At 40.9% G+C, this 15,189-nt stretch overlaps 1 protein-coding gene across 2 annotated transcripts in view; it reads right to left on the reverse strand.

Moving 5' to 3' along the window:
* Window positions 1-15,189, reverse strand: part of pde4d (phosphodiesterase 4D, cAMP-specific) — a 179,962-nt gene that overhangs the window by 140,536 nt on the left and 24,237 nt on the right. The window lies entirely within an intron of this gene.

Consider the following 15,189-nt stretch of genomic DNA (forward strand, 5'->3'; position numbering starts at 1 on the left):
TTGGAAATGACCTTTAAAAGGGCACTACATCAGACATGCAAATTTCTACACTTCTATCGCAAAGTGGACAAATTTTGCAATTTTTTTAGCTATTCTGCTGGACTATAGAGGCAGAAGTCATAGCAACAACAACCATGGAGGAAAGCAGTACAAACAGAAAGAAAAAGCAAAGCGAAAGGTGTTGTAAGACAATACCATGCTGGAGCTATTGGAAGGAGACGAAACAGCTGAGAAACAACACACAGCTGGTTTGTACACTGACAGATGGCTAGATGTAGAAATTTTAACATTTGCTTCATTTTCTATGTAGCCTGTAGTGCTAGATTAACTCACAGATTTCACCAGCTCATTAGGATGAATGTTGGCATGGGATAAGTCCTAGGGCATGAACTTGTCAAACTGTGCAGGATATGGGTAAGCAGGACTAACAATACACTTTGCTGCCTTGAGGCAAAAAGTTTAGTGGTTAACACTAAATATATCATCAACTGTTTTCTGTTAAAGCATATCCACAACTTTAAAACTATGCAATACACAGAAGCAAGCCAAGTTAACTTTCCACATGAATTCAGTTCCTCGCTGATATCCATGTCAACACTGGAAGGCATGTTTTCATTACAAATTCCTAACCTTCAATTTGCCTGTATGGATCTGGGTTGTGTGGTGGCGTAGGGCCAGCGGTACACAGCAGTTGTGTATTTGGAGGGAATTAAATCCTGCTTCCGTTCTGCTCTGTGGAGCTCGACTTATCGCTGGAGAACGGCAGCAGCCCAGAGACACCAGGGAGCAGAGGAACACCAGAATACAGGTGAGCAGTCATATACACAACTCCTCCCTGGGGAGAGGGTGAGAGAAAGTGAGAGCAAACAAGAGAAAAGAGACTGAGACAGAGAGTGTGTGGGGGGCAGCATGTGAGATAGAAGGTAGGGGCAAAGATAGGCAGTAAAGTAAGGGAGTGAGTGAAATAAAGGCCAGACGAAGAGATCAAGATCTACAAAAACAGAAAGTAGCAAGACTACAGTCACATAAAAAAAAAAGAAAGGTCAGAGGAAAAGAGAGAGTGGGCTGCCAAGAATGTACAGTAGTGGCTTTTGACAGACAATGTCCAAGTGTCACCTCTTTTGTTTTCTATCCTTTCTTTGGTGGTCTCAAATTCAGAAATCAGGGCAATAAGCAGATGGAAACAGGGAGTAAGGCATGACTGTCAACAAAAACATAAAAATCAGAAAATGAGCACATTAATCCTAACCAATGTTGATCGATGTCACCAACGTTTGCTTTGAAAGAAGTTTTTAAGTCTTCAGGCACTCTAACCAAGTGGACCACTAGGAAGTTACTAAAGGTTGACAGTGGAGGAGAGTCCTTTGCTCTTTGAGCCTGACCCAGTTAACAGTGCATCATGGACGGACCTGGCTACAGACAAAAGAACAAACAGTGATTAAAGGTGACGGACACACCAGCAGTCTCATTAAATAATGGCTCAGGGGAAATATGCTGGAGGCCATACCACTCATTATTGCACACAAACTCTATGTTATATTTGTGTGCTGTGCAGCTGACAACTATAAAGCCACAGATTCACAATATAGCACAAAGGCACTGGAGAGCTACGGCATTCAAGTAGCACTGGGTGTTACATCCGATAAGACCTTTGATAGGATAGACATATTTTAAACAACAATATGAAAAATGAAATAACATTGTTTCTTTATTTTCAATGTATCTGTACAATAAGGGAAAATAATTCAGACCAAGTCATTTCCTTTCTTTCTGTCCATTGCTTCCTATTTAGGCAGCAACCAGACAGAAAACTGAAAAGTTCATTCATGGATTTGTTCTCTTTCCATTCTTTGGAATGAAATGCAGTGCAAAAATACAATACAATAATAGAGACAATAAATCTGTTTGAATATAACCAACCTGGAAATCCTGGTTGGTTAGCTGCTTGGTCATCATATCCAAATTACTTATGACTGCCTTTCAAAACCTTTGTATGTAAACATATTATGAAAGCACCAGCAGTCATCCGTGCTCTATCATCACCATATTGACAGAGGTATTCGGCCAAAAATATTGAGATATTTTATTTTGTCTGTATCACCCAGCCCTAACATGTTGTGTGAAGGAATAAATTACAGCGGGCTGACCTGCAGGTCCACGCGCTATAACCATAACAACCGGGGCGCTAGAGCCGAAAGCAGCACAAACATTATGCTTCCTAAAAAATGTCTAAAATGTGTAACAAATGTACAAATTTGCCTGCTGGCAAAGTAAACACTGCAGCCAGTTGTGTAGCCCATCAAACAGGAGAGGGAGATCAGCAATTGAGTTTATTATTGAGTTATGGGAGCAGGAGAGCGTGTCTGTGCTGGCTTACAGATGTGAGTTTGGTGATTTGATGGTAGACCTTGACATAACAGAACATACCAAGTATCTGGTGGACACTGACAGGTCAACTGGTTCAGTGATTTCCGTGCCAGACTGTCAAAAGTTCAGGATGAGTCAACTTTGTTTGAGGAGGTGGGCATTAGCACAAGTATGGGCTCTACATTTTTAGTAGGACAAGCCTGCATCCCACTCCACCCGCATCACTGGCCCTGCATTGCTCCTCTGCTCGCCTCTCACTGAAAATGAATTAAGGCCAGGTGATTTTCGTTGCCAGTGTAAAAAACCCTGATGCAGGACCATTAGTCGGCAACTGGCTGAGCTAGTAACAGCTGGCTACAAAGTGCTCTGTGGTTCATTACAACCTCATGAAACCTTACACATAATACCAATTACAACAACAACAACAACAAAAAAAAAATAACAATAAAAATAATCATCATTTAGAAAAAAGAGCTCAACTGCAACTCTAATAATTACATATATTACGGTGCAAAAAAGTTCACATGGTTGCAACTTCTGACATCGGACAGCACCACGATTTCTCTCTGCCATCAGTGTATTTTGCACTGACTCAGTCTGCTTTTGACAGATACAATAACAGCTACCTGACTGCAACGCTGTCCATTTGTAGCTAGTCTGAGCCCTGTCTGTGAGTGTGCATGAGAAACAGAGTGAAACAAGAGAGGGCATAGAAGTCAAGACGCCAGCAAGAGTTTAGTTTCCAAGAAAGGTTATGACATTTGCATAGCCATGATGTGGTTTCAGAGTTTCAGCTGAAGAACACACGATGGTTGTTAAGTAACAATGACAATGCTATAAACCTTTCCACTCCCCCAAGTATGTTGTGGAGTAGAGACGTGACCTGTTTTTTCCCAGCAAAAACTGTGCTCTTATTGTGTTGTGTTTGGAGAAAATGTACCAATATCAAGAAAAATCTAATATAAATAAATATCAATATTGAAATACAATTCTGGATGTTGTTGACCTCTGGTGCTCTAAATGGAGGCTTCTGATTAACCAAAGTAAAACTCAAATTATGCACTTTAGAAAGAAGGGTACAGTAAGATCACCGTATAACTTTTCATTTGGCGCTCTGTAGGGATGGGCGATATGTTATCGTTTGCAATATATCGTCAAAAAAATTCCCCACGGTAAGAATATGTCATCTCGCGATAATAACGATAAACTCCTGTTGATGACGTAATTACGTGCGCAACGCACTCGCCGCTGGCAGCCGGCAGCTCACACGTGTAGCACAATAACAAGCATGGCGGAAGGCGGGGCTGATAGCGAAGAGCTCGTTGCTAAACGAGGCTCCAGCTCGATTATCTGGAACTGGTTTGGCTACAGTAAGTCTGACGTGGAGCAAACATCTGTCATATGCAAAGTTTGCAAAAAAGCGGTGATTACAAAGGATGCAGTACAGGTGTACTACTTAAACATAATTGGTATAGTTTAGTAGCGTATTTGACTACAGTAAGTATTATTTTTGAGCAGTATTTGTGGGGTTCTCAAGACTGAATGCGGTGATAGATTTGTAGTCAAAAAGATGGAGTTGAATTGTTTTATATTTTTTATCGTCACTTTTATCGTTATCGCAATAAATGCCAGAAATTATCGTGATAAAATTTTTAGTCCATATCGCCCCTCACTAGCGCTCTGCCTCTTGAGTTTACTAATGTTTATAAATATCTGGGTTTTACTTCAATTGAATTTATGACCTATGACGAGGGGATGGGAATATTGGCGGACTCTGCGGGAAGGGCTGTCGACAATCAGTAAAAACGAAATTTTGTAAAGATATTGGCTATTCAACATATTCACAGCTCTATGAGGCATGTGTGAGCCCAATTCTTTGTTATGCAGCTGGAGTATGGGGTTATAAGGATGCCAAAAAAGTAAATTCTGTTCAAAACAGAGCTATTAAATGTTTCCTTGGAGTACATGCTTTTGCTCCTATCCTTGCAGTACAGGGTGACATGGGTTGGGAACCAGTGGAAGTTAAATTTAAAGGAGAAATGGTTAGACTGTGGAACCGCCTTATTGATATGCCAGAGGGTAGGTTATCAAAAAAGGTTTTCAATTGGGATAAGGCTCACAGTCATCCTTGGATAATGGAAGTCCTCTCTATCTTTAGGGAAGCAGACCTTTCTTCTATTTTTCACAACAGGCTTCGCTGTGATGTGAATATGTTGAAGCAGAGACTGTTTCTCAGTTTTAAAGAAAAATGGTCAAATGACATCTGGCTGAAGCCCAAGCTTCGATCATATGTTCAGATGAAGGATTGTTTTGATCCTGAGCCCTATGTCACTTCTTTTCTAACTAGAAGCCAGAGGTCACTGTGTGCCCAACTGAGAAGTGGTACCCTGCCCCTGGCCATTGAAGTAGGGCGGTTCACAACTATTCCTGAAGAGAGCAGGATTTGTAATGTTTGTGATTTAAAAGATGTTGAAAATGAATTTAATTTTATGTTTTATTGTACCCTATATGATGACTTGAGGGTCCCTTTATTTGAGGCCATGCAAAACCAAAAACCTGAGCTATTCTCGGTAGATGATGGCGAGAAACTGAAATGGCTCTTTAATGCTGAAGTATTTAAGACTGCAAATTTTATTTCTAAGGCCTGGAACAGAAGGCAGCACATTTTGTTTAATTAATGCAAAACCTGTGGGGCATATATTTTGGAAGTGCCTGGATTTGGATTTGACTTTGTATTCCTGACTTATTCTAATGCGTATTTTGTTGTTGTTGCTGTTGTATGTTTGAGCATGGTTTGTAATGTGTACAACAGTGTCTTGTAAGTCCATATGGACTGGGCTTCTGAAACTGAAGCATGACACTTAAATAAAAGAAAATCAATCAATCAATATATAACATTTAATTCTTATCTCCCTGTACTAGATCCATGTCTGCTGGAAGCCTGCATGGGCATTTTTTAGCATGGACTTATGGAATGATGAACAGATTTGTCAAGTATACCATTGTAACGGTGGCATGAATACCAACAGGTTTTGAGGACAATTTCAGTTGCATGTCTGATTTCATAGCCCAGACTGAATAAGTATGTGAGCTGAGAGACAAATGGAGCAGTGGTTAAAATACATAGGCCTAATTCCACCTTGCTTTGTGGAATCCTAAACAATACTCTACCCTGTGGCCCTACGTATACAAATTTCTGATGTGTAACAGTTGATCCTTGACTTTTAGGAGGGTAGGGTAAAGGCATAAGTTGGCCACTTTTATTCAGTGCACATAAACGCCCTCCACACATCAGAAATTTTGATCAGCGGTGCATTTGGGAAAACACAGGTGCAAAATTGTAAGAGACTATTGTATTTTTCCTGTATACCCACACCTCACTGTGCATTTACAGAGGCAGAAAGCACAGTACTTATGTATAGCACAAGCAGCAGGAAATGACTGCTGTATTCATGTTGTCAGGCTACAAGCTGCTTATGCTTCCACCCACTGCCAGGTGAGCTTGTTGACAGATATGGATCTGGAAAGGTCTTGAGTGTGGCCAAAATCAGGTTTCATACACCTAGCCAAGTCTATTAGAACTGATCCTATTGTGGGAGGAAAATGGATAGTGCAGCAATGACTAAAATCTGGGTGAGAACCCAAAGGTAGGGCACAGAAACATAAGATGTTGTCAAAGACATCTACCTCCACCATCTCGCCCCTCTTTCCACACATCCTAAAATATGATACCATATCAATGAAGCATTTTGATAAATTTGATAAAACATTCTAAGAAAAGCGTTTTGAATATTTTCACAATGTGGGTAACAAGTGAGGAGTTTCTGAAAACCACTTTACACAGCAACTTCCCTTTCTCCTCTCCTCTAACACTCCTGACAATCCTCGTTCTCTGCACTCTGCTCACTGTCCTCAAAGCATCCTCATGAGATCTCGTCACTAATGAAATCAGTGCACCCCTCTAACTAATGTAGCCATGGCGACTATTTCCCAAATGAGCAAGTTGACCTTCTGTGAATACATTTAGGAAGAATCAAAGCAGATTATGATTCACCTCACACAGAAGGAAATTATTTTATATGTAATAAATCTAATTTACTATACAACTAGCCATAAAGTTTTGACATTCAAATTAACAGTAGAAGTCACAGCTTTATGGATAGATTTGGTCACCTTTGACTTTTGAAACACAAATACTGCCTAAAGTGACACATGGAGTAGCATATGCAAATAATATCCAAGGCAAAAAATATATATATATTTTGGAGGCACTGGCACTTAGACCAAAATATTTAGGAGCGAAATAAACTTTTTAGAAGCCAGCATGTCACATGTGAAGTAAAGAAAAACATGTACTCTCACTTAATATGTGATTCACTGTTCTCTCAGGGCTTCTTCACACTGTGTTTTCTCTCCTATCTGTTATCTCCTTTGGTCTGCTCTGCCTCCCATTGTCGGCAGTCTTTTGCACTTAGTCTTGTACGAAATAATAGTAAAATAAATAAAACACTGAAATATGAATACTGCAAATGTTTGATGCCTGCTTGAGCACAAATGGTGCACTGCATTTTCCCCTTGTCATAATGTAACTCCTGTAATGTGTAATGTAAACTCCTGTAGCAATGATAATTTAGCCTGTCTTGCAGGGTGGGGAGCCGCGAGCACGTGAAACTCATTTAGCTGCGCAGAGTCCAGCTCAGATGATTGCACCTGAGAACTTTGACTGACTGAGTCATTCTCAGTATCATCGGCATATGTTGTAGAGTTTTTGTCCAAACCTAACCCAAGGCTGAGAGCTTAGTAATCGAGCCCGATTAGAACCCAACACGCATTCTTGTTTTTGTGTCCAAACCGGACCCAAGCCCAAGATTGTGCCTGTCCTCTATCACTAGGTTAGATTTACATTGAAACAGCCTACATGTTGCCTTCAGTACACAGGAAGTTGCCCAGGACAGACAGTAAATCCATAATTTTTAACTGAAATGACCCATTGGGTCCCGGTGGGTCCTGATGTGCCCGGGTCGGGTATCCACACTCTAATCTGATGTAGAGGAGGCAGGGTTTGGATAAGCATGGAGTGAGAAAAAGTCGGATAATTTTTATTTGGCCATTTAGTTTTCCTGTCAGCTGTCGATCCTTGCTGTTAGCTTGCTAAGCAGTTAGGTACACCAGGCACGTTACCTATCACAGCACTGTGACAACTTTCAAAAATGGCTGGATTTAAAAATAAAAACAAAACCACTCAATTCAAGGCCATCGATGAAGTTAGCACTGTTCAAATTCTAATACTCAGTAAAATATTGTGTTAATCTGTTCTGTTATTTTACAAATCACCTGCTGCTTCAGTTCATCTCTGTACAAGTCAGTGACTGTGGACAGGACAGTATGGGAGTGCACACGATAGTATAGTAAAGCAACAAGACACAGGAGATGAGAGTACTAAGCACAGAATTAAAGCTTGATGCTGTTTTTTTGTTTTGCTTTTGCTTGTGGGGGGACGGTCACCACTGGCAACTGGCAGGAAAAAAACTAGTTGCAAAATAAAAAAGTTACATGCATCGGTGAACATTACAGCCACCATCTGGAGCCCTGATATCACAAAAGTAATTGAGGAATAAGTGAGAAACAGGCTGTAATGAAAGAAATTCACCTGCTGCACACAGTTGTATAAAACAGCTCATACGACACATATGAAAGTTATGAACCAAGCCAGATATATCTAATGCACAGCTGAGGGTCTTTCATGATGATGTAACTCCAATGGATACCACATTATCTAGAGAGTTCAACTAATGGCTCTGAAATAGGAGCCATCAAGACCAGCCTCTCCATTCTTCCCCCATGGCTCTCCTATGAAATCCATCTGCTGTTAATGAGCAAATGGTCCTGGGCAGATTTATTAGGCAATCAAATTCCCACAGTAACATGAAATCAACTCACAATTTATGCTCTATCAGACAATCGTTGTTAGAGAACAAATGGTGAAAATACAAGATATCAGAATCTACATTATACATAAACAACACAGCCAAAACCTTGTGACGATGGGTCAATCACTCACAATAATTACAGTTGGCACATAGCAGTCTTGTTTGTGATGTAACAGTGGGCCATTTCAGAGGGGTTCCCTTGTTAACTGCTTTTTGTGTAAACATATTTTTTATCAACAAAAAAGACAAAAAGGCTGTTACTGTTACAACATTGTACATCTTGTGGTGACCACCTTTCTTTGTCTCCATATGTGAGACCCAAACATACCATTAGTTGCATTAGCTGTCATTGTCAAATGATGCTCGTTCCCTATAAAATACAGATTGCCAACAGTCTATGACATGAGCTTTCAATTCAGGCAAGTATTTAGGTGGCAGTCAACGAAGAGTGTGAAATGCAGATTATGTCTTTCCCTCGCACAGTAACTCCAACTCCCCAACAGCGCCAATAAATCATGCATTATGCATACATATCTACTAATGTGCTGCTGTTTCTATATCTGGCCAAATACTGCAAAAAGGTAAACTGTATTTCGTTGTGTTTCTGCAGGCAAGACATATATAAAAAAAAAACAGTGGCAAAACTGATGGCAATATGCTGCAAGTCATGCTGTTATTTGTTTTTGTAATATAATCACATTATAGGTCAAGTTTTATTTAGATAAAATTGAAATTTAGATCGAAAATATTAATCAATAGAGATTTTAAAATGAAGATAGTGATGGCAATAATTTACTGAGCTCATCCACTGAGTCTCCTCCAGTGCTGATGGAGAAAGGGAGGATGGCCGTTGAAATAGGGGAAGTGCACTTCACTGCAGGGTTACTTTCACGTTTCATGAGCAAAACATGCTGGCGCAGATGTGTGGCAGGTCTTCAGATGAAAGCTGACAGAGGAGGCTGGAGATGCAAGCCTAAGAGGCACATCACTCTGGACCAAGGTACTGGAGGAGGAACAGGAATCAATAGCTATAGACAGCCTTCGAGTGAGTGAGAGCACGAAAAAGAAAGGCAGAGATAGAGAGACAGAATAAGAGGAAAACAAGGAGAAAAATAGCTGATATGTCAGTATGAGGCAGTGTGCATATCTATGTTCTTATCTGTCAGTGTGCACAAAGGTTTGTGTCAGTGAACCTGGGAGGAGGGAAAATATCTTGGAACAACTGATTCAGAGAAAAGGAAAGAAAATTGGCCAACGGACAAAAGAATAATCAAGGCCTGAGAGAAAAATCAGAAAAAACAAGCCCCATGTATAGGTTTTAAAGCCCAGCATCACTGACAGCTCCCACAACAGCCCTCTTTCTTAGGGCTTGATCCTGGGAGTCCTGCAACTGGCTGTCAGGTTGTTTATGGTTATTTCCTCCAGCAGGTGCTTGCTAATAGCTCCATTCTGCCAGCTCGCTATCTGTCACTAACTAACAAGACCACGTGCATTTCAAAGTGTAATGCATGCAGACAGTCAAGAGATTTCTGTTTTAATCCCCACAGCTTTCATACAGATGTCCATTTAACAGCTAGAATAGATGAATTATTCATGAATCAGTCTCTATACTGTCTCTCTTAGAGCTATCAGAGACCAGAGCAGACCAGCCGCTAACTCAGGTAGAGTCTTTATCCGCCTGTTAAGTCTGATGTGATCCGTACAGCACGGCCAGCAATCAGCTCAGCAAAACACCCCATGTAAAGCTAGTTGAACAGGCTACCTAAAGAGGCTTTGGCATTCAGCCTCTCCAATTGTGGCTGGGCTGTCCTTCAAAACCAGCTCTCAAACATCTTGCTAGCCCTGTTGATGACCTGTGAGGAAAATGAGCTGGTGGATGGATATAAAAAACATTTCTCTGTTCCCGGTGTTAAGGTTTGGATGAGTGGCTAGAGCCTCTCTAATTCCCAGCCAGAGTTAGAGCTGTGAAGTGACCTGGTTTCTGTTACTGATGCCAACATTTCAGCACATCCCGTCTCCCTCTGCTCAGAAAATTTGTTTTCCTGAGGCTAGTGGCCCATATACGGCCCTGTGGGTCCAGCTGGTCATTGTCTGGTCATTGTTTTTAAGCATGAGAAGAATATGTTCTCTCAGCAGAGTTCCATTCAGTCTGTTTATTAGCCCCACTGCATAATGAGGCATGCCTATATCAAATATTGATTTGTTGTGAGCCCACCTAATTCCAAGCATTATGTGCACTGGCAGAGGGCATAACAGCCTCACTATCCAATTCCACTTTCAAAACAAAAACATATTTTTTTTTTCCTTTCTATGAATAGTTTTGATTGAGCAAAACACTGTGAATATCAAATGATCATAGTTTGATAATGTCAAATCATTTTCCCCTGGTTATCCTCAAAACTGTCTATCTTAACCTCCAAACAATGAAAGCAATTTTTGCTACCACTTTCTGTTTGACACTGAAATTGCCAGCAATAAATGAAACTGTGTTGTACTGCTACTGCTAAATTGTCAGTGAAAGAAAATGATCACTTAACCATACACAAAAGAAGAGCAGAAACTGCTCAACCTTCAATATATATTCTCCTCAAACTGTGCCAGTTTGATACATATCAGGAGTTCTTACACACAGTACTTATTATGGTGCCTCGCTTTCACCGTGACATCTACCCAATGCAAAAACAACTTTCTGAGCCACTTTCGCAAGGGATTTGTTCTGACAGCATACAAAAAATTAGAAGACAAACAAGGTCGGTACTGCACTAGCATCTCAGGCCTCAAGTGCCCATCTCAAATTACGGTTAAGAATTAAGAATTAAGAGTTTTAATTATCTTTAGACAATTGTTTGAAAGCAAATATGTAGCGCCTGGCACCAGAAATTAGAGTAAATGTTTAATTAAGACCATTCATTTCACAAATTACAAATCTTGTCCAAATGCTATTGACGTGATTAGGGGGTGAAAGTTCAGAGTTCATTCAGCTGTGCCTTTGAATCAGGATAACACACTGAAAGTAGTCAATAAGCTCTCTCCAAACCTAAAAACCCTTTCATGCCTCACTCTTACCCAAGGATGAAATAATCACATTAGTGGTTTCACAACAACTTCAACCTAAAGCAGCTTGGAGATACTGAATCCATTACAGGCACATGCTTCTAATGGATTCTGGAAAGCCATCACATGGAAATGGATTTTTCCTCAAAACTTCGCTGATCACTGCCCAATAGCAAGCATCCATGACACAAAATTACAAAAATCAAAACCACGCATCACTCTTAGATGCTTTGTGTATAGACAAAAGTTACTCTATGTAACACTGAATCCTTAGTGTTAATATTTGTAGGCATCACTGTTCCTATGATGTGTTTATAAACTGAATGGCACAGCTTTATATGTGAAGAGCCAATCATCAGGCCTGCGGTCCCATAACATGCAAGTTACATAAGCAGGTGACCATTTGGCTTCCTCCCAAACATCTGTGATTTGTGTCTATATTTAACAAACTAAATTGACTTCCCACCACAATTTTCAGCATCAATAACTTCCTAAAGCATATGCTCTTCTTTCAAAGCCCAGCTTAATTACAGTGTTGGTCTGGAAAAAACAAAAATACTCGATACACCTATTTCTGCCTGAGCAAGCAGGTCAATAGACGGCAAACAAATAGCATTAACATACTCATCAGTCCTTGATGCCTTCCATTCTGTAATACTCATTCTTCATTCAGTAACAGAGTACAAAATGTGTAGGAGGCAGATATTATGACTCGGCATGACCCAATTCATTATCCAAGCTAGATGATATCTGATGCTGACCTAATGGAAAGTTTAGTATCATGTCCATGATGTATTCATTAACATATTCCAGACATGTCTTTCACATGCCTGGGAGTATGGCCATATACATGTGTCATGCCAGTGCTGTAGCGGTTTATGCAGTATGACTGTAACTGAGGCTATATATAGCCATTTACACACAATGACACTGCCCACTCCGCTCGCTAACACCCATGGGATCTAGTGACTTAGCCTGGGGGTTACGCTTCATACTGGCTAAAAAGCTCTCTTTGGCAATGGCAGGCGCAGTAGGTGGATGAGGCTGACTGGAGGAAAATCAGTGCTCATAAGTACAGCCAAGAGTGAAGGGGTGGGGCTGCGATCTCTGCTCTGCCACTGAGGGGACAAAATGTCCAGATGAAGCCTAAACACCCTCCACCGTCTTCCCCTCTCAAATATTTCCACATTTTTTTATTTAGTTTTCCAGTCAGTGAAATTCCAGTCTTTACTGTGATTGGTAGAAGAGTAAAAGAGAAATCATCATTGTCCCCTACACTGACATCTCTACAGAAAAAGACCCACACCCCCCCCACCACACTCCAAGATGTCGCAACGGCAGGAACAGGCAAACAGCAGGAGAGGAATGGCAGAAATGCCATCACCTAATCAGAGGATGCTCCAGATTCTTCCTGAGGTCTCCAAGAAGCCTTAAAGCAGTGTCCAGGCCCAGCCGAGGGTATGACACATTTAGGTGATGTGTTTTACCTTCGGGCTGCTGGGCCTTGTGCCAGACCAGCTGCAGAGTAACACATTCACACAAGAAGCCATGACACAAGCAGAGCAGCATCTAAAGTCCGCAGAGGAAAGGGTTGCCATCTTTCCATATATACATACGAATGGTAGCTATTTGCTGAGAGGGTGGCTGTTCTTATTAGGCTTCTGCAGAACAATTGCCTCAGACACTGCATTTTTTCCTCTCTCTTGGTTTATATGTGTCTGCTCCCATCAGGTGCATTTGTCCATTATCTGTTTATCTGTTTTGCAGCAATAATTTGATTTCTGCGTTTTCCCAGCTTAGCTGATGCCTCGCTAATTGAAAATGCTATCAAATACATGCCTCAAATGTAAATAACACTGTCTTATGCAGCAATGCTGTGTAGGCTGCAGAGTGACAGAAAAGTCTGACTAAGGATGCTAATTAGCATTACGTAGAGGAGGAGGGACACAATCTTCACCAGTCAGATAGCCATAGATTAGCTGCTTCAGTGTCTATGTTCACCATAGGAGTATAATATGCTGCTACTTAATTGGCCTTCTTTGTGAAAGTTGATTTGTTACGGTTACCCTAATTTAAGTATATTGTGACTAATGCATAGTCAACCTCTCGACATGTGTGATAAATGCTTCTTCTCTTGACTGATCCCGAAAAAATGATGCTTTTTGCACACACTGAAAATGCATTGTAGGTGCACTGCCTAAACATATCTTATGAAAAGTATACATTTCACCTATTCAAATACATTTTATGTGCACCTTTTTAACAGCAAATTTTTTCCATTCAACTCACCACATCATAATGTCACTCCCAACTGTACTTTTCTCTTTCCTTCTCTCCCTGCCTCTCTCTCCTTTCTCTCCCTCTCAGTCATTCCTCCTCTGTGTGACTGCTCTGCCATATTGACATGGACCATTCTGTCTGCTGCCGAGAAAAGCCAATGCACGTTCTAAAGCTGGCTGGCCTCGCAGGCAAGTATCACTCATATCTAAAGCAAAAAAAAAGAAAACACACAACAAAAAAGCAAAGCACCATGCAAGGGGCAGAAACTTATATTACATTTGCAACAGACACTTAAGACCGGGAGCTGAGGCGACCTTCTCAGATTTCATTTCAGCTGTTTTTTTTTTTTTTTCTTCCTTACTTCCCAGCACAAGTGAGTAATTAGAGCAGAAACATTTCCCCACACACCCAGGGTGTCTGACTGTGGAGCTGCTTTTGTGGTGTAAATGTGCTGTCTATATGCAAGCAAGCATCATCAAAGGTGTTGCTATTGCAAGCACTACTGTTGTCATTTTAAGCCATTCTGCTTATGAGCAGGCAACATCTGACCAGCCAATCTTTGTCATGCCTACAGAACATTATCCACCCACAGTCATGATTCTGCATGTGGTTATAGGCACATTCAAGTGTCATCCAAGAGAATATGGTCATCATATTTCACGTGACGGACACAGGTTCTCTTTCTTTCACACGCACACAGAGGAAGAAAGAGAGAGGGGGGAGAGAGAGAGAGAAAGAGAGAGAGAGAGAGAGAGAGAGAGAGAGAGAGAGAGAGAGAGATGGAGAGCAGCTTCAAATTTCACTCCTAGCAGTGCTCATTAGTGATCTTAAAACTGCAATAAAAAAAAGAACGTGCCATATTCATTACATCCATGAAAATCACCAGACAGGGAGCCCCTTCAGGGAATGATGTGCTTGTCTGTATCTGCTCACAACTCACCTCATGTGAATAATGCCAGTGCCAAGCCTTTTGTCAACGCCTACCTTTTTTTTTCATCAGTTTTCTACACAAGACTTAGTCTACCTCTGTCTGTGTGCCTTGTGTCTTTTTCCAGTGCCAGGTGGCCAGGCTGTCACTGATTAACAACCTAACGTAATTAGCCCAAATATAAGCATAACCATGGAGCCTGATAATTGTATAGCACTCAGTTAGCCCTATCACTTTTCCTCATCTTGTGGGTGTGTGGGTGAAGTGGAGCGTAAAACCCCCTAAACTGAGTTCATTCATCTTTTTATTTGAGGATTTCACCCACCTTTTAGCTGACATAGACCTTTATGAGCTAAATCCAATAGGCTACATTACAGTAAGGCGTATCAGAATTATTTAAGTTAGGAAAAGAGGATATAAAGAGCGGGGCAGCATACGCTTATCTGAAAATGTAACTGTTTTATGCCTTATTTATTAACGGTTGTTTGTTTTGCGATGGTCCCCGCCTGGAGGTCGTACTTTACCCACCATTTATTTACAATGACGTTACTATATGGGCTAGAATAAATACTTCCAAAGTGTTGTAACATGCGAGTCGAGCATATGCCAAAATGTAGTATTAGCTCTTGA

The sequence above is a fragment of the Myripristis murdjan genome, chromosome 9, assembly GCF_902150065.1.
Source record: "Myripristis murdjan chromosome 9, fMyrMur1.1, whole genome shotgun sequence".
In the NCBI taxonomy this organism is placed as follows: Eukaryota; Metazoa; Chordata; class Actinopteri; order Holocentriformes; family Holocentridae; genus Myripristis; species Myripristis murdjan.